This window comes from Vombatus ursinus, unplaced genomic scaffold (assembly GCF_900497805.2).
Source record: "Vombatus ursinus unplaced genomic scaffold, bare-nosed wombat genome assembly UNPS02015358.1, whole genome shotgun sequence".
Taxonomy (NCBI): Eukaryota; Metazoa; Chordata; class Mammalia; order Diprotodontia; family Vombatidae; genus Vombatus; species Vombatus ursinus.
The window spans coordinates 206,900-223,859 of NW_020955136.1; the positions used below are offsets into that span (position 1 = coordinate 206,900).

General features: G+C 39.3%; 1 long non-coding RNA gene across 1 annotated transcript in view; it reads right to left on the reverse strand.

The window, feature by feature from the left end:
• Positions 1-4,874: 4,874 nt before the first annotated feature.
• The window catches only part of LOC114031993, a 31,173-nt gene continuing 19,087 nt past the window's right edge, over positions 4,875-16,960 (reverse strand). Inside the window, exons 2-3 of the long non-coding RNA XR_003567794.1 lie at positions 5,421-5,541; positions 4,875-4,951 (exon numbers count right to left, since the gene is read on the reverse strand). This is a non-coding gene — a long non-coding RNA (uncharacterized LOC114031993). The remainder of the gene's footprint in view (positions 4,952-5,420; positions 5,542-16,960) is intronic.

The following is a 16,960-nucleotide window of genomic DNA, read 5'->3' on the forward strand; positions in this document are numbered from 1 at the left end:
TACACAAATAGATCTAAACAATTGGAGAAATGTTAGTTGCTCTTTGTAGGCCAAGCCAATATAATAATGACAGTTCTACTTATGTTAATTTACTTCATTCAGTGCCATACTACTTAAGCTACCAAAAATTATTTTATGGAGCTAGAAGAAGATCATAAAATTCATCTGAAAAAACAAACTCTTAAGAATATCAAAGTAATCAATGAAAAATATATAAAACAAGGTGGCCTAGCAGTACCAGTTCTCAAACTGTATTACAAAGTGGTAGTTATCAAAACAATCTGTTACTGGCTAAGAAGTAGAGTGGTGGATCACTGGAATAGATTGGGTATACAATATACCATAGTAAATGACGGTAGTAATCTAGCATTTGATAAACCCAAAGATCAATGCTTTTGGGACAAGAACTCACTATTTGACAAAAACTACTGGGAAAACTGGAAGGCAGTTTAGCAGAAACTGGGTATAAAGCAATATCTCATACCATATGCCAAGATAAAGTCAAAATGGGTACATGACTTGTCAGATCTATGGATAAGGGAAGAATTTATGATGAAATGAGAGAGCATTATGGGATATAAAATGGATAATTTTGATTAAAGTAAAAAAATTTTGCATAAACAAAACGAATGCAGCCAAGATTAGAAGGAAACTAGAAAACTAGAGGAAGAAAATTATAGCATACGTCTGATAAAGTCTTCGTTTCTCAAATTTATAGAGAATTGAGTCAAATTTGTAAGAATACAAATAATTCATCAGTTGATAAATGGTCAAAGGATATGAACAGGCAGTTTTTAGATGGAGAAATCAAAATTATAGTCATATGAAAAAATGCTCTAAATCACTATTGATTAGAGAAATGCAAATTAAAACAACTCTGAGGTACCACCTCACCTATTAGATTTGCTGGTATAAGAGAAAAGGAAAATTGGTATGCTAATGCACTGTTGGTGGAGTTGTGAACTGATCCAACCATTCTAGAGAACAGTTTGTAATTAAGCCCAAAGGGCTATAAAACTGTGCATACTCTTTGACCTCGCAGTACTGCTACTAAGATTGTATTCCAAAGAGATTAAAAAAAAGGAAAAGGACCTATATGTACAAAAATATTCACAGCAGCTCTTTTTGTGGGAACAAAGAATTGAAAATTGAGGAGATGCCCATCAATTGATGAAATAATATTGTGTTACAAGAAATGATAAAGGTGACGGTGGAACCTGGGAAATCCTAGATGATTTGATGCAGTGAAATGAGCAGAATCTCAGCAGTACAGTGATCTAAGACAATTCTGAAGGACTTATGATGAAAAATGCCATCCACCTCCAGAGAAAAATTGATGGAGTCTGAATATAGATCAAAGCATACTTTCCTTTTACTTTACTTTATTTTTCTTGGTGTTTTTTTTTGTTTGTTTTACAACATGACTAATATGCAAATGTGTTTTGCATTACTGCACATGTAAACCTATATCAAATTGCTTGCCTTCTCAATGAGGGGAAGAGAAGAAGGGAGGGAATTGGGAACTCAGATGTTTTTTTTTGTTGGATTTTTAAAAAAATTTATTTATTTTTAGTTTTCAACATTCACTTCCATAAGATTTTGAATTTCAAATTTTCTCCCCATCCCAAGATGGCATATAATTTGATGTAGGCTCTACATATACATTTATATTAAACCTATTTTCACATTAGTCGAGTTGTAAAGAATCATTAGAACCAATGGGAGAAACCATGAGAAAGAAGAAACAAACAAAAAGTAGAGAGCAAATAATTTGCTTTGATCTACATTCGGATTCCATAGTTTTATTTCTGGATGTGGATAGCATTTTCCATCATGAGTCTTTTGGAGTTGTTTTAGGTCCTTGTGTTGCTAAGAAGAGATAAATCTATCAAAGTTAGCACACAATGTGGCTGTTACAGTGTACAATGTTCTCCTGCTTCTCCTCACTTCATTCAGCATTAGGAACTCAGAATTTTTTAAATGAATGTTAAAATTGTTTTCACATGTCATTGGAAAAAATAAAATTTTTAAAAAGTAATAAGAAGCATTCTATCATGTAGTTCTTTATGCTTTCCAATTCTTTTGAGCACTATTTGTGCTTATTCTTTGACCAATCATCTATTGGGGCATGGCTTTTGGTGGGGTGTGTATGTAATACAATATATGCACACACTTCATTGTTTATGTATTTTGAATACCAATCCCTTGCCAGAGAAGCTTGATACCATTCAACTGCTTCCCTTCTTATCCTAGGCACATTAATTTTGTCTATGCTGGGCACATAGTAAGCTCTTAATAAATTCTCTCTCTCTTTCCCCAATATGTTCGGCTATATGTACACACACAGACCACTTCACATTGACTTTTGACCCTCACAATAACCGTGAGGTCGGCATGGCAATTTCACCATTTTATAGTTTGATCTGTGATCTCATCCATATGCGTCCTCCCTCCATTAGTGCACTTAGCAACTTCTCTAGTTCTTATCTTATTGTTCATATCTTTCTGAAAACCCTTCACAAAAATCATAGCCATTTTACAGCTGAGGAAATTTGAGTCCTGGATGGGTTAAGTGATTTGTGGAAAGTCACGTACTAGTCAGTTGTACAGCTAGGATTCCTGATTTGAAGTCCAGTCTTTCCACACAGCTTTCTCAGAGGGTGAGTTATACAGAAGAAATCAAAATAAACAAAAGCAGATAAGATATCAAAATGATAAATAAAGAAATCTAACCACAGCTAAAGACAGAGAAAAAAAGGCTTATATGTGGCCCAGCATATTCAAAGATACTCATTTTTATAATTTCATATTTTTAAATTATGTCAATCAATGTAGAAATAACCTTGAAGTATCTGAAAGAAATATCTGCACCCTGCCCCCCCCCCAATCACTGACCAGAGAGATGTTTTTAGCTGTCAGGGGGAAAGAAAGGGAAAGATTATTTGGGTTATATAATCCCCATTTTCATGTTTGACAGTTATGTTTTTTGACATTTCTATTTGTAAAATGCCATTTTTCTCCCCCATAAGAATACAAATTAGCTGTTACTGTAGTTGTAGAGAGCATGATTCGTTTATTTTCCTTCTTTCTGCAGCTGAGAAACCAAGCAGGAGTGAAAAGAAAATCCAGAACAGAGCTCTTTAACAGAAAAAAAGGATTAACTCTCCTTTTTAGTCCTCCCTCTCCTGTGTCTTTCCCCTCAGGCTTTTAAAGAATACTTCACTCCTCCACCATCTTCACTCATAAAAGTGTCTCCCTTCTCTTTGAGGCCCAATTGAGGGACCTGTCCCCACCTCCAGGAAGCCCAGATGATTGTCATCTCTCCTTTGTCCTATTTTTCCCAGTACTTTTTATGGATCTTTATACTTATCTCACTCTCATGTCACAACTGTCTGCAAAGGACTTTCCCCAGCTCTTTGACCATGAGCTCCTTAAGAACAAAATCTGGGCTTATATATAATACCCTCCTACACATGAACTAGCATAGTGCGCCACACACACACACACACACAATGTTGAAATGTTGAATGAAATATGTACCAGGTTCAGTTATGAGATCTTGCCAAATCTCACCTTACTCTCAGTTGTTACTAAGAATGGCTTGTGTCTTTTTCAAGATGAGTAAAAGAGGAATTATATGACAGAACAGTTGTGTGAAAGCAGGATTTCCAAAAGAAGGCAGTGTGGTATAGTGGGAAGAACCCTATATCTGGAGTCTGAATCCAGATTCAAACCAGACTGTTACATACTTGTTACCTGTATGACCTTAGATAAGTCACTTTTCTTAATTTATTTCTCAGCAGAATAAGGACTTTAGTTGATCTCTAAGGTCTCTTCTAGCTTTAAATCCTATAAATTCTTTCTGTTCCCCCTTTTTTAGGTTCAAAGATAAATTAAAAAGTAATCCTCGTTAACTTTTGTGTCTGTTGAAATGTAGCCCCCCGAGGTTCAAATGGCAACTTTTTATCCTGAGAGGGGAGATTCGTAGTGAGACTCTGTGTGGATAATAGTTTATAAAGCATTTTTAGATTACAAAGCACTTTCACACCCTGTTTCTTATTTGATCCTACAAGAAACCCTGTGAGGTAGATAGTGCAAGCATTTTTATCTCCATTTTACAAATGTGGAAACGGTCTCAGAAGTGAACAGGAGAACAGAAGTCCGAGGTTTCACAGCTTTTAATTGATGGAGTTGGGACTGTCTGTTGAACCCAAGTCTTTTAATTCATAGACTCATTGACCCAAAATGTTAGGGCTTGAAGGAGCCTTAAAGAGCTAATAGAATCCACTCATTTTTAAAGATGAGGGATCTCCCAAGTCTAGGACTCTCTAGGTCTGCTATAGGAGCTGCAGAGGAAAAAAAGAAAGAGAAAGCGATCAGATCACTACTCCACCACATTATAGACAGGATCTAGGCACTGTTAACTGGAGAATCGGGAAAGGCTTTCTGTGGGAGATGGCCCCAGAGCTGGGCCTTGAAGAAAGGGAGAGATTCCAAGGGCGGAGGTGAGGGGGGAGTTGCATTCCAAGCATGGGAAAGATCTGGAGGACGGGGGCGGCAGGAAAGCAAAAGGGCATGTTCCCGACTGGCCCGAGAGAAATCAGTTTGGCTGGAACATTGAGTGCATGGGGAGAAGAGGGGGGGCTACATGGGGAGGGGGATGCCTTAGACACCCCCGCAGATCTGGGCACTGCGCAGACGCCCCGAGGAGGGAGGCGGGCTTTTTCCAGCAACTATTTAAGTTTCCCCCAAGTCTAAGCAGTCGGGTCTTGGGCTTGGATGAGGGTTGTTGGTGTCACCCACACCTCCCCTTTTTCCTCCTCCCCACTCCCTGGTGACCTCGTCTTATCTGGGCCATGCAGTCCGTAGTGTCTCCTGTGACCAAGGCCATCTTCGTGGCTTTGTTCCTCTTTGCCATCCTGCTCATCCTCTACGTGATCCTCTGGTACATCTGCAGAGACGTGGACAACGACTACATCTGAGGTCCGCAGGCTGGATGGCTGCTGCCTCCGGCATGAACAGGTAGGGGGGACAGCTTTCCACCTCATGCAGGTATGGTAGCCTACCCCCTGCCTCCTTGCCCTTTGGCCCACACCTGCCCTCCACGGTAGTGCCCCCTCCACGGTAGTGCCCCCTCCCCAGCCCCTGTGGCCTCTGCCTCCCACCCTGCAGCCCTGGGCCGTGCCCTCCCCTTGGAGCAGAGCTTCTCACCTGTTCCCCTCCCCATACACCACCTTGAACCTGCCACCTTATAGTTCCCTTTCCATTTTTCTTCTTCACCTGCAGTACCTCCCCTCACCCCCCCACCCCCAAGTTTACTGTTGGGGGAGTAGACAAGCTCATTCATTCCTGTTAGTCCGGGAGGGTTTTCCCGTGGTCACAGGCATCAACTGCTCCTCTCCTTCTCTGGACTTGGGTACCTGGTTGTGGGCTACTCCTGCGGCTGCTGGCCTGAAAGAGACTGCGCTGGAAGCTGGACAAATGTGGCTTGGAGCGGGAGGGGTGCCATGGACGAGCGCGGACTGCATCGGCGATCAGGACCTGGGACACAATTCAGTCTCTTGTCATTTACTCCCTTTGTGATCTAAGACAAGTCACCTCTTTCTGGGTCTCAGTTTCCTCATCTGCAGAATGAGAGGATTAGACCTCATATCTGTGAGATCCCTTCCAGCTCTAAAACACTGACCCCTGCATGAAACTTGAGGGCTTATCTCCGAAGCTGAATACTGCTTCTTCCTTGCCCTTCCCCCACAAATCCCCTAGAGCAGTCTGTTCTAATGTTATGATAGGCAGGCAAATCCACTTTACAGAATATATAGTATTAATTCAAGTCCATTTTATAACCAGCCTGAATTTCTTTCCTTTTCAGTGTCTTTTAAGCTCAGAAAGAACGTGGCAGTGAAAGAATGTGTGTGTGTGTGTGTGTGTGTATGTGTAGATATGTGTGTGTAAGGTTTAATTTATTTAGTGGGATGGGGAGGCGGGAAATGTTCCAAACGTGTGACTTCATCTTTATGGGAAACTCCCTCTACTAATTGGCAAGATTGACAATACCTCCATAACTTAGTCTTAAAGAATTGTCTGGAACATTAAGAAAGAAGCGAAGAGACGCGACATGGTTATATAGCCAGTATTTGTGAGAGGCAGGATATGAACCCAGATCTTACTGAGCCTAAGGCAAGACCTCTATCCAATAGGCATTGCTGCTTGCTCTATCAGTATAGATATGTCAAGATATATAGAGACATTTCAAAACCACACATTAACATTTTCTGTAACTTACTCTTTAAAGCTTATTCTACTAGTCTAGTCAGAAATTAAGAAAAGGAGAAATCAGTGATTAAATATCTAATTCAACATAGACATTTCCTTTTCCCCATGATTAGGTTCCTGTTCTCTGTGTCCTATCCATCCAGTGGAGGAGTAGCATTCTGATCTAGTAAGTACTTCCCCAGCTCAGATGTTTATAGCTGCTGTTGTCACTGTTCAGTCATTTCAGTCGTGTCCAATGCTTTGTGACCCCATTTGGGGTTTTCTTGGCAAAGATCCTGGAGTGGTTTGCCATGTTCTTCTCCAGCTCATTTTACAGATGAGGAAACTAAGGCAAACAAGGTGAAGTGACTTGTCCAGGATCACAGCTAGTAAGTGTCTGAGGCCTGATTGGAACTCATGAAGATGAGTCTTCCTGATTCCAGGCTCAATACTTTATTCACTGTACCACCTATATATAGTACTTTGTCATATTGCTGGCATTTCTGTCACGTTTGATGAAGAAATAGAAGATTTTATTTATCTCTAATCATGAACATAATAATCGGTGGCTCATCTGAATGCTGACAATGAAGGATACACATTAGACTTCTGGCTAGAAAAAGAAATAGAATGCATACCTGGAGATTATCAAGTAAGATCCATTCAGAAGTGGTGACGAGGGAGATAGTGCAAATTGATGATTGGAAATGTTAAGAGTTTGCCAGTCTCTTAAGAATTTTTCCCATGTAGACTTTTTCTACGTTCTTGGGAATTGTTTCTGTATAGAAATCCTTCCTGGGATTCAGGGGCAGAAGGAATGGGAGTGCTACCTTTTATCTTTTGGAATAATGCTAAAGGTGATCAGTATCTCATTATATATGACCTTGGGCCAGTCCCTTCCTTTCTCTGGACCCACTTTCCCCTTGGTTAAAATGGTGAGATTGGACTGTCATCTAATGCACCCTTCTGCCCCTTTTCCCAATCCCAACTCATCACTTTAAGTAAACACTGTCTACTTTGGAAAGAGGACAAAATTAAGTTCAGGAGTGTTGTAAAGATTATGTGTTGAGATCCTCTTAATAAAGGTGCTATGGGAAGTGCAAAGATATTCTAAAATTTCTAGCAGAAAGTACAATGCATATGCACAGGAGAAGGTCTGCCTAAGAATGTGAGAGGCTGCAGTTTTTGGGTGTCCCAGTTCTTTCCTTGACATTCCACAAAGTGCCAATGATGCACCCTCCCTAAGCACAGAACAGCAGAAACCTACCCTCTATGTGTGGCTGCTTGCTCTCCCCTGGTGCTGCCCACCCCACCATTTTGACTGCTTAATTAGAGTAATCTTGAGGCCCAGGACCACCACTACATCACAGCACTCCAGATGAGAGTTACTGTACTAGGTTTTCACAGCACCAGAGGGGAGCAGAAAGCTGCTGTCCCTTCATCTGAGTCTAACTCCAAAGGGCTTTAAATATTTCAGCAAAACAGAGCAAAATCGAGTGTATTATTCAGTTACACAGCTTGATTTGTTAAAACATTTATTAATGAAATTGCGATTGGCTTGCTAAAATATGCTAAATTTAATAAGTGTAATATAGTAATCCCTGGATAACTTGAGGTGCTAGATGAAAGGTCTGTGGTTACAGCATGGTGCTAATTAGGCCCCAGCAGGGTCTCTCCTCATGTGTCCCAATTAGCTTTATTCTAGCCCAAACAAAAACTGACTGCAGCATTTCCCTCAAACATGAAAGGCAGGCTCTTAAAAAAAAAAACTTCTATTTTAAAGAGACAGGACAGCTCTCCACAGTATCACTGTTTGTTTAATGAGATACTTCTCCCCTACTCCCCAACCCCTACCACTTTCCCAAGCTCAAGTTATTTAGGGAATAGCACCAGAATAAACTGTGAGACTCTATGTTGCCCTGAAATGGAATATATAACAATTTCACCTCCTAATTAATATCATTCACTGAGAAGAATGAAGTCATGTTTTGTCACATTGAACCAGGAAACTTTATTCCACAGTGGGACAGTGTGAACAAGTGGTTGTCTGATCTTGGATGGCCAACTTGATTATCTGCATGCAAATTACTCACTTTGTGGATTGCCTTTGGCCATCAGTGGGTGTGTTCTCAGAGAATGTAAATTGATTTAAATGTTTGCCCCAGTGAGATGCATTTATAATTCAGATGCTTAAAAAAGATCTGTGATTTAACCAGTCTGAGTGTTCTGTCCACCAATGTAGAGTTTAATCCCTTCACACCATAATATGCAGTTCATGCATCTCTGTGGCAGAAAAAAAAAATTCACTTAAGACTCATACTTTCTGATGATGAGGTCGAAGGTTTCTGAAGGCAAATTGGTTGCTGCTGCTACTGAAGTCATCTAATGCATTTGTAAACTCAGTATGTGTGAGTTCTGGAATGGAAAGAAATGCAAGCAATTTTGTAGAATCAAAATCAATAGGGCCAATTGAGTGCACTGGATGTGTTGTGGGAGTTATGGGGTAGAGGGCTGAGAAAGAAGTTTTTTTTTTTCTTTTGTTTTAGGCAGTTGGGGTTAAGTGACTTGCCCAGAGTCACACAGCTAGTAAGTGTCAAGTGTTTGGTCTGAGGCCAGATTTGAACTCAGGTCCTCCTGACTTCAGGGCTGTGCTGTATCCACTGTGCCACCTAGCTGCCCCTGAGAAAGAGGTTTCAAAGATGACTCGTGTTTCATGGAAGCAATGACCACAGTTACAAGTATCTCAGAGTCCACTGAGTCCAACATATACCTGAATAAGAATCTGCTTTATGGCTTACTCAAAAAGGGGTCATCCAGATTTTGCTTGGAAATCTCTAGTACAGGAAATTCTGCTACTTCTTGAGGAAGCCCATTGCACTTTGGAATAGTTCTCTTGATTGAGAAGTTTCTTCTTACATCAAGCCAAAATCTGCCTGTTTTTCAACTTCTACCCCTTGTTCATAGTTGTAACCTCTGGGGCCAGGCAGAACAAGTGTAATCCATCTATATGACAGACCTTTGATTACTTGAAGACAGTAATGCCACTAAGTCAGCAAGGTACAGTGGAAGGAGCTATGGATTTGGAGTCGGAAGATCCTGGTTTAAATTCACATACTACCTGTGTGATCATAGGCAAGTCACTCAACCTCTCTGGGACTTAGTTTCCTCATCTATAAAATAGGGGTAATATTATTTGTAGTATCTACCTTATGGGGCTGTTGTATATGTAAAACACCTTTCAGACATTAAAGCATGAGACAGATGTTAGCTGTCATCACCTGGGTGCCATCATCTAGTCTCTCTCTGGTTTATCCGTGGCTTTCCTAATACATGGCACCTAGAACTGAACATGGCAGGCTGATTCAGGACTATCATCTCCTGGTTGTAAGCCTGCATAACTGAGAGAATAACAGAAATAGGAAAGTATAAAAAGCAAGTTGATTTGGGGGAAGGGAGATCATATAATATCCACTGGGGGTCTTTGGAACACTTGACAGATTCTCATCTGTCCAAAAGGTTTTTGGCATGGTCTTGTCGGAAGGCAGGCTATGGACTGGATGGTCTGTCAAGATCTTTTCTAGCTCCTGTTTGACTTCAAATCTCTCCCCACTCCAATCCATCCTCTATATGGCTGTCAGAATGACTTTCCTAAATCATGGGTCTGACAACCTTCTACCTTTTCAGCCTTCTTACACATCATTCCTCCCATGTGCTCTGTGATCCCTTGATATTGGCCTCCTTACTGTTCCTTGCACAAGAGTCTTCATCTTCCGACTTCAAGCATTTTCTCTGGCTCATCCTCCTGTCTGGAATGCTCTCCCTCCTAATCTCTGTCTCTAGCTTCCCTGGTTGCTCTCAAGTCACATATCCTGTTTGTATATAATAGTTTACATGTCTTCCCCATTAGATTGTGGGCTCCTTCAGAACAGGCACTGTCTTTTGCCATTCTTTCTATCTGTAGCACTTAGTATTGGGCCTGGCACATTCGTTGTTCATTTGTTTCAGTTGTGTCCAATTTTTTGGACCTCATTTGGAGTTTTCTTAACAGAGATGCTGAGTGGTATTCTATTTTCTTCTCCAGCTCATTTTACAGATGAGGAAACTGAGGCAAATAGGGTTAAATGACTTCCCCGAGGTCACACAACTAGTAGTGTCTGAGGCTGGATTTGAACTCGGGTCATTTTAACTCCAAATCCAACACATAGTAGTTGCATGATAAAAGCTTGTTGGCTGATTATCAATTGTCAGATTGATGACATGCATGCACACACACATCTTCCAAGCACTCTATAATCTAGTTATATTGGCCTATTTGCTCTTCCTCACACTTGACAGTCCATCTCCTAATTATATTCCCTTTTGTACTCTCTCACCTCTGCCTCTTGATGTCTCTGAAGACTCAGTTTAAATGCCAATTTTTTGCATTCCCAATTCTTCCGGTCCTTCCACCTTCCTAGGTTCTAGAGCTTTTCCCACTAAGATTATCTTGCATCCGCTTTGTGGATAACTTGTATGTACTTACTTATTTACATGTTGTCTCCCCATTAGAATGGCAAGTTCCTGCCCTTTTTATCTTTCTTTGTATGTCCAGAACTTAGCACAGCAACTGGTATATAGTAAGCATTTAATAAATGCTTGTTGATTGATTGTCATTTGTGGAGAACTCCAAGTATGCAGGTTGCACCTGAATATTATTTAATAGCTAAATCTTAGGAAGTTTGTCTGGCACTCTATCTACTTCACCATGCTGCCTCTTATACTATAGTGGCTTTCAAACCATTCCTTGGAGTATCTCTAAGGGAATTGCTTGTCATGGTTACCACTGAATCCATGTCTGTTTCTGTAGCCCTTGGCTCCACCCCTTCATGAAATCAATATTCTTCGAAATCAATATTCTTGAAGATAGCATTTGGTAAAGTATTACTGTTTCTATACCTGGATTTCTACCTAATCTCATTGACTTTGCAAGATATGATATGAAAATTTATCATCTGAAATAATGTAATCTTGGCTGCATTGTTGGAATTTTGCTTTTTTTTTTCTAGAATGGAAACTTGCCATCACACTCCTTTCCAATTCTTTGTGGTGGCTTTGAAACAACACTGGAGGGATATGTGGAAGAATCTTATCCATATCTTTAACTCAATACTGGCAGAGAGCCACATAAAGCCTTTTTTTGAGGAGAACAAATCAGGAAGGGAAAACAACAGTCAAAAATGAAAGAGGTGAGAGAACCCTCTCAAAATTATTCCTTGTCTAGACTGCTTCTCACTAGCAGGGAAGAGCTGGTTGCTGGAATGGAAATGATGGGAACCCTAGAGGGAAGCAACATTTCCATCCTAGAGTTTGTAACAGAAGAAAGAATAACTGGATATAGTCTGTCATACATCCTAGATTTTAAAAAAGAAGATTGTGAAGGATTCAGAGGAAAGATAGGTAGGATCTCATGGAGTAAAATGCCTCAGGGAAGCCAGCTCCCAGAGTTGGGAAATGTTCAAAAATGAACTTCTGAAAACAAAAAAGTAAACAATTCTAATGAGGAGGAAGAATAGGATTTGTCTAAATAGATTCATTTGTAGACACACAGAACTCGCCAACAGACTTAGACTTCACAAAACAAATGAACAGAGGATGGAAACAGGGCCAAGTAACAGAAGATGATTTAAAGAAAGCAGCACAGTACTGGAAAAATACTCTCAGTAATGCTAAAGCTTAGTCTGAGCTGAGACTGGGGAGTGAAGCTAAGGACAACAAAAAGTTTTGTTTTTACTTGTTTTAGTCATATTGGGAGAAAAATAAGGATCAAAGGAGGTCTAGGACTTTTGCTTAGGCTGGATGGGATGCTGATAATTGACAACAGAGAAAACACAGAGCTGCTTCGTTCTAATTTTCTATTTTCTCTGCAAAGGAGAATGACCTTTATCTTAGAGAGAATAAAAATGACTAACAGAGAGTTGAGACCTAAGATAAGTAAGGAGAGGAGATAGTAAGAGAATACTTAATTGTTCTTGATGAATTCAGGCCACCTGGTGAATGCCCTCCTGAGGCCCTGAAAGACTTGTCAGGTGTGATTGATGAGTCACTGTCAGAGATAGTTGAAAGACCATGGGAAATGGGAAAGGTTCCACAAGATCAAAGAAGGACAAATATCCCAATTAAAAAAAAAAACAAAAACTAAATACCCCAAAGTCTTCCAACTATTGACCAGTGGGCTTGATTTTGATTCCTGGAAACATAAAGTGGATCGTTAAAGAGTTGGTCAATGAACATCTATAAAGGGAAGCAGTCATTACAAAGCACTAGCATGGCAGCTTCGCTGAGAACAGATTGAACCAAACTAACTTTTATTTCCTTTTTTTTGACAGAATAATTAAACATGTAGATGGGGGGATGCTGTGGCTATAGTTTACCTAAATTTTAGCAATGCTTGTGATAAAATATCTCATGCTATTCTTCTAGAAAAAAAATGAAGAGATGTAGATTATATGATTATACAAACAAATGGATTCAGAATGGTTGGATGGGCAGACTCAAAGCGTATTTGTGAATGGGTCAATGTTACTGTGGCAAGTGGCTTCCAGAGAAGTACCCTTGAAATCTGCCCTTGGCTCTGTGCTGTTGAACATTTTTATCATTGGTTTTTATAAAGGCATAGATTATATGTTCATCAGATTTGTGGATGGCACAAAGCTGGGAAAGATAGCTAACAACACGGAGTGATAGGATACAAAAAGATCTTGACAGGCTAAAGTATTTGGTGAGAATTCAATATGATTAAACTCAATAAGGGTAAATATAGTTTTGTACTTGGAGACCAAAAAATCACCTTTACAATTATAAAAAAAAGGCATGAATAGACAGCAGTTCTGGAAAAAAAAATCTGAGGGGAGTTTGTGGCCTTGAAGCTTATATTACAAGCTCAGTATGAATCATTGGTAATGATGGGGAAGCAAAAAAAATAAAAAAAAAAATAAAACCCTACTGTGACCTTGGGCTGAACTAATACAGGTATCACTTCTGGGAATGGGGAGATGATAGTGTCACTTTTCTCTGCCCTCATCAGACCTCATGTGGATTGTGTTCAGTTCCAGGCAACACCGTTTAAGAAGGACATTTCTAACCTGGAGTATCCAGAGGAGGGCAGCTGAGATGATTAAAGATCCTTGAATCCAAGACATATGAGGATCATTTGAAGGAACTGGGCAGGTTTAGCCTGGAGAAGGGAAGACTCAGGGGAGCATAGAATATCTGTCTTCGAATTGTTGAAAGGATGTCATGCAGGGGAAGCATTAGGTCTCATTCTGTTTGGCCCTAAAGAACAAAACCAGGAGCAATGGGGCCAGCTGAGGCTTGACTTCCTCAGCATTAGAACTGTTCAAATGTGGACTAGCCTTTCTCAAGAGGTTTTTTGGCAGAGGCAAGACAACTACTTGTCCAGTAAATTACAGGGGGGATTCCTTCTGTGTGGAGATTGATCGAGATGGCTTCTGAAATCCCTGGATTTCATTTGTGCGGATTTGATTTGTGCTTATGTTGAGAGATGCAGGGTGGCGTGAGGGCCAAGGAGCCAAGTTGTAATGACAGTTTGCTGGTGTTAGGTCATGAGCTTTGGGCTGTGAAAGTGACAAACAACTTTATGTGATGGCACCTTCTGTAATTTTGTTAATTAGATGGAGGAGGGGAGAGAATATTACTTTTGACTTCCATTTGAACTTTTTGTTCCCTTTTTATGAAATGAGTATTATCAGGGTATTAAGAAGTGTTTGAATATTTTGAAATAAGTACTACACCAATACTACAGTCATGTTTCTTATGATATTGAGAACTTCCATATATTTTCCTTAATTGTCCATTAATTATCTATCAGTAAGCATTTACTGTCCACCCAAAAAAGAGAACCCAAAAGAGCAGTACAGTGGCACATGGAGGCATGTAATGTTTATTGACTGGGCAACTTTTGAAAGACTTCAGGCACTACTTTTCAGTAATATTCTAGTAATAGGAACTCGAGGCACTTATATTATTAAAAGTTCATAACTTTTCACATGGAAGTGGAGTCAGAAGACCTAGGCTGTGTATTCCCAGATCTACTAGCAAGTCACTTAATTGCTCTGAACTTCGCATTCCTCAGCCGTAAAATGGCGATATCTATTGTGATGATCACATGAGAGCCTTGCATATTATAAAAAGCTGTATAAATGTCAGCTTTTGTTTTTACTGTCCATTTCGCAGGTTATTTGTGAAGCATTATATTGCGATAAGGACACCTAGGTGGTGCTGCAATGGATAGAGTGTTGGGCCTGGAAACAGGAAGATTCATCTTCTGAAGTTCAAATCTGGCCTCAGACACTAGCTGTGTGACCCTGGGCAAGTCACTTAACTCTGTTTGCCCTACTTTCCTCATTTGTAAAAATGAGCTGGAGAAGGAAATGGCAAACCACTCCAGTATCTTTGCCAAGAAAACCCCAAACGGGGTCACGGAGAGTCAGACACGACTGAACCAACTCAACAACAAATATTGAGAGAAGCAGGAATCTTCCACTAAAGATGTATTTAGTTTGGGGCCTGATGTGAGGAAGAAGGGAATTTGCTTATTTCTGTTTTCCCTTTGACCCTGATCACACTCATAACTCTTGATACCCACTCCTACTGCTTTGAGATTTTGGAGACTGGGAAAGAAGGAAAAAAAGTAAGGAGCGATAAGTGAAACCCATTCAGTGGAAGGAGTGATTAGGAAAGGAAAATAGGAAAAAATGCTCTGAAGCAGTTTGTACTAGCTCTGAAAAAAAAAGAAATCGTCTACCTTTTTATAAATGATATAAAGAGCATATAAATGATATAAAAGATATAAATGATAAAGAGCAGAGTAAGTCTGACTGCATCACTCAGTCCTCTGCTCAAGAAGCTTCAGTGACTCTCTGTTGCCTCTAGGATAAAATACAATCTCCTCCCTTCACAAAATGGCTCTAACTTGTCCTTCCTGACTGATAGCACATTACTTTTTTTCACATACTTTACATCTCAGCCAAATTGTTCTAGGTATGTGACATTCATCTCACACACAAGTTGTTCCCCATGTATGGAATGCTCTCCTGCCTCATTTCCACCTTTTGGGATCCCTAGCTTCTTTCAAGGCTCAGCTCAAGGGCTACCTCCTATCGATCTCCTCAGTTATTAGTGTCTTCTCGCTAATTGCTTTGCATTTTGTGTATATATGTATACAATTTAAATATTTCACTAAAAGCTTAATATTGAATATGAGTACATCCAACTAAACTTGACTATTTACACTGAAATTAATAATTGTAACAGATGAAGCATCTTAAGAAATTTTCAGTTACTCTAAGGCCTTATCAGGCTTGTTAGTCCATTCTTTCTAATTTGCCTTTCCTCTTATAGTTAATGCTATATGCTAATACTCCATTCTTCTGGTCTGTTCTTATCACTTCACTTTTTATGTAGGTCTTTCTAGATTTCTTTGTATTCCTCATACTTGGCAGTCTTAATGGCGATATTTTATTCCATTACATCCTTGTGCCATATTTCATTTAACCATTTCTCTATTATTCAACATCTAGTTTTCAGGGTTTTTTTTTAATAACATATAATATTCCTATGAAAATCTTAGAACGGGTAGATTTTTTTTAAAATAATGCTTTCAGGGTATATCCTCAACAGTAGGATAATTATTGAGTCAAAGGATTTGATTATTTTTGTAACTTTTGCTGCAGAATTGTTCTCCAAAATAAGTACAAGTTTGCAGTTTCAACAGATGACTCTATCTCTTCTTCACAATTCTACCAGCTTTGAGTTTGGTTGCCTTAATTTTCTTTTTACCAATTTGTTGGCAAATAAATTGAGGTGGGGCTTCAAAGTTGTCGTAGATTACAGCTCCTTGATTCTTGGTGAAATTGAGCATTTTTCAAAGTAATTATTAATAATTTGTGTTGTCTCTTTTGCAAACTACGGGTTCACATCCTTGAACCATTTATGCACTGTGGACTAGGAATTACTCATGTAACTTTTAAACAGTTTCATATATAGTTTAGATGTCTAGCTTTTATCTGTCATATTTGCTGTAGATATGTCTACCAATCTATGATTGTTTTTCCTTTTCATTATATTGCTTTTGGTTGGAGAGAAATTGTTAAATTATATATGAAGTTGGGGCAGCTAGGTGGCGCAGTTGATAGAGCACAGCCCTAAAGTCAGGAGGACCTAAGTTCAAATCTGGCCTCAGACCAAACACTTGACACTTACTAGCTGTGTGACCGGGGGCAAGTCACTTAACCCCAACTGCCTAAGCAAAAAAAAAAAAAAAAATTATATATGAAGTCAATCCTTTTCTTCCTAATAATCTTCTCTATTTTTCAACTGAAAAACAACTTAATCTCCTTTCCACAATTATTACAGATACCTTATTCTGCTTTCTCCCATATTATTCTAGTTTTTATATTTCTCATATAGTTAGCATTTTACTAGGCTGTACATTATAAGATGTGGGTCAAAATTCCTTTTCCATCTCATTGCCAAGTAATTTTCCTGAATACATATATTAAATAACAAATCTTTTCCAGTTTTTATTTTGTATAGGCTTATCAAAAACTGATTTCTTTGTGTCTATTGAATTGCATGTCTGTTGTGTCTATTCTATTTCATTGGTATATTTTCTTCTAATACTTTTTTTCCCCTCTAATGCTAGTTTTGA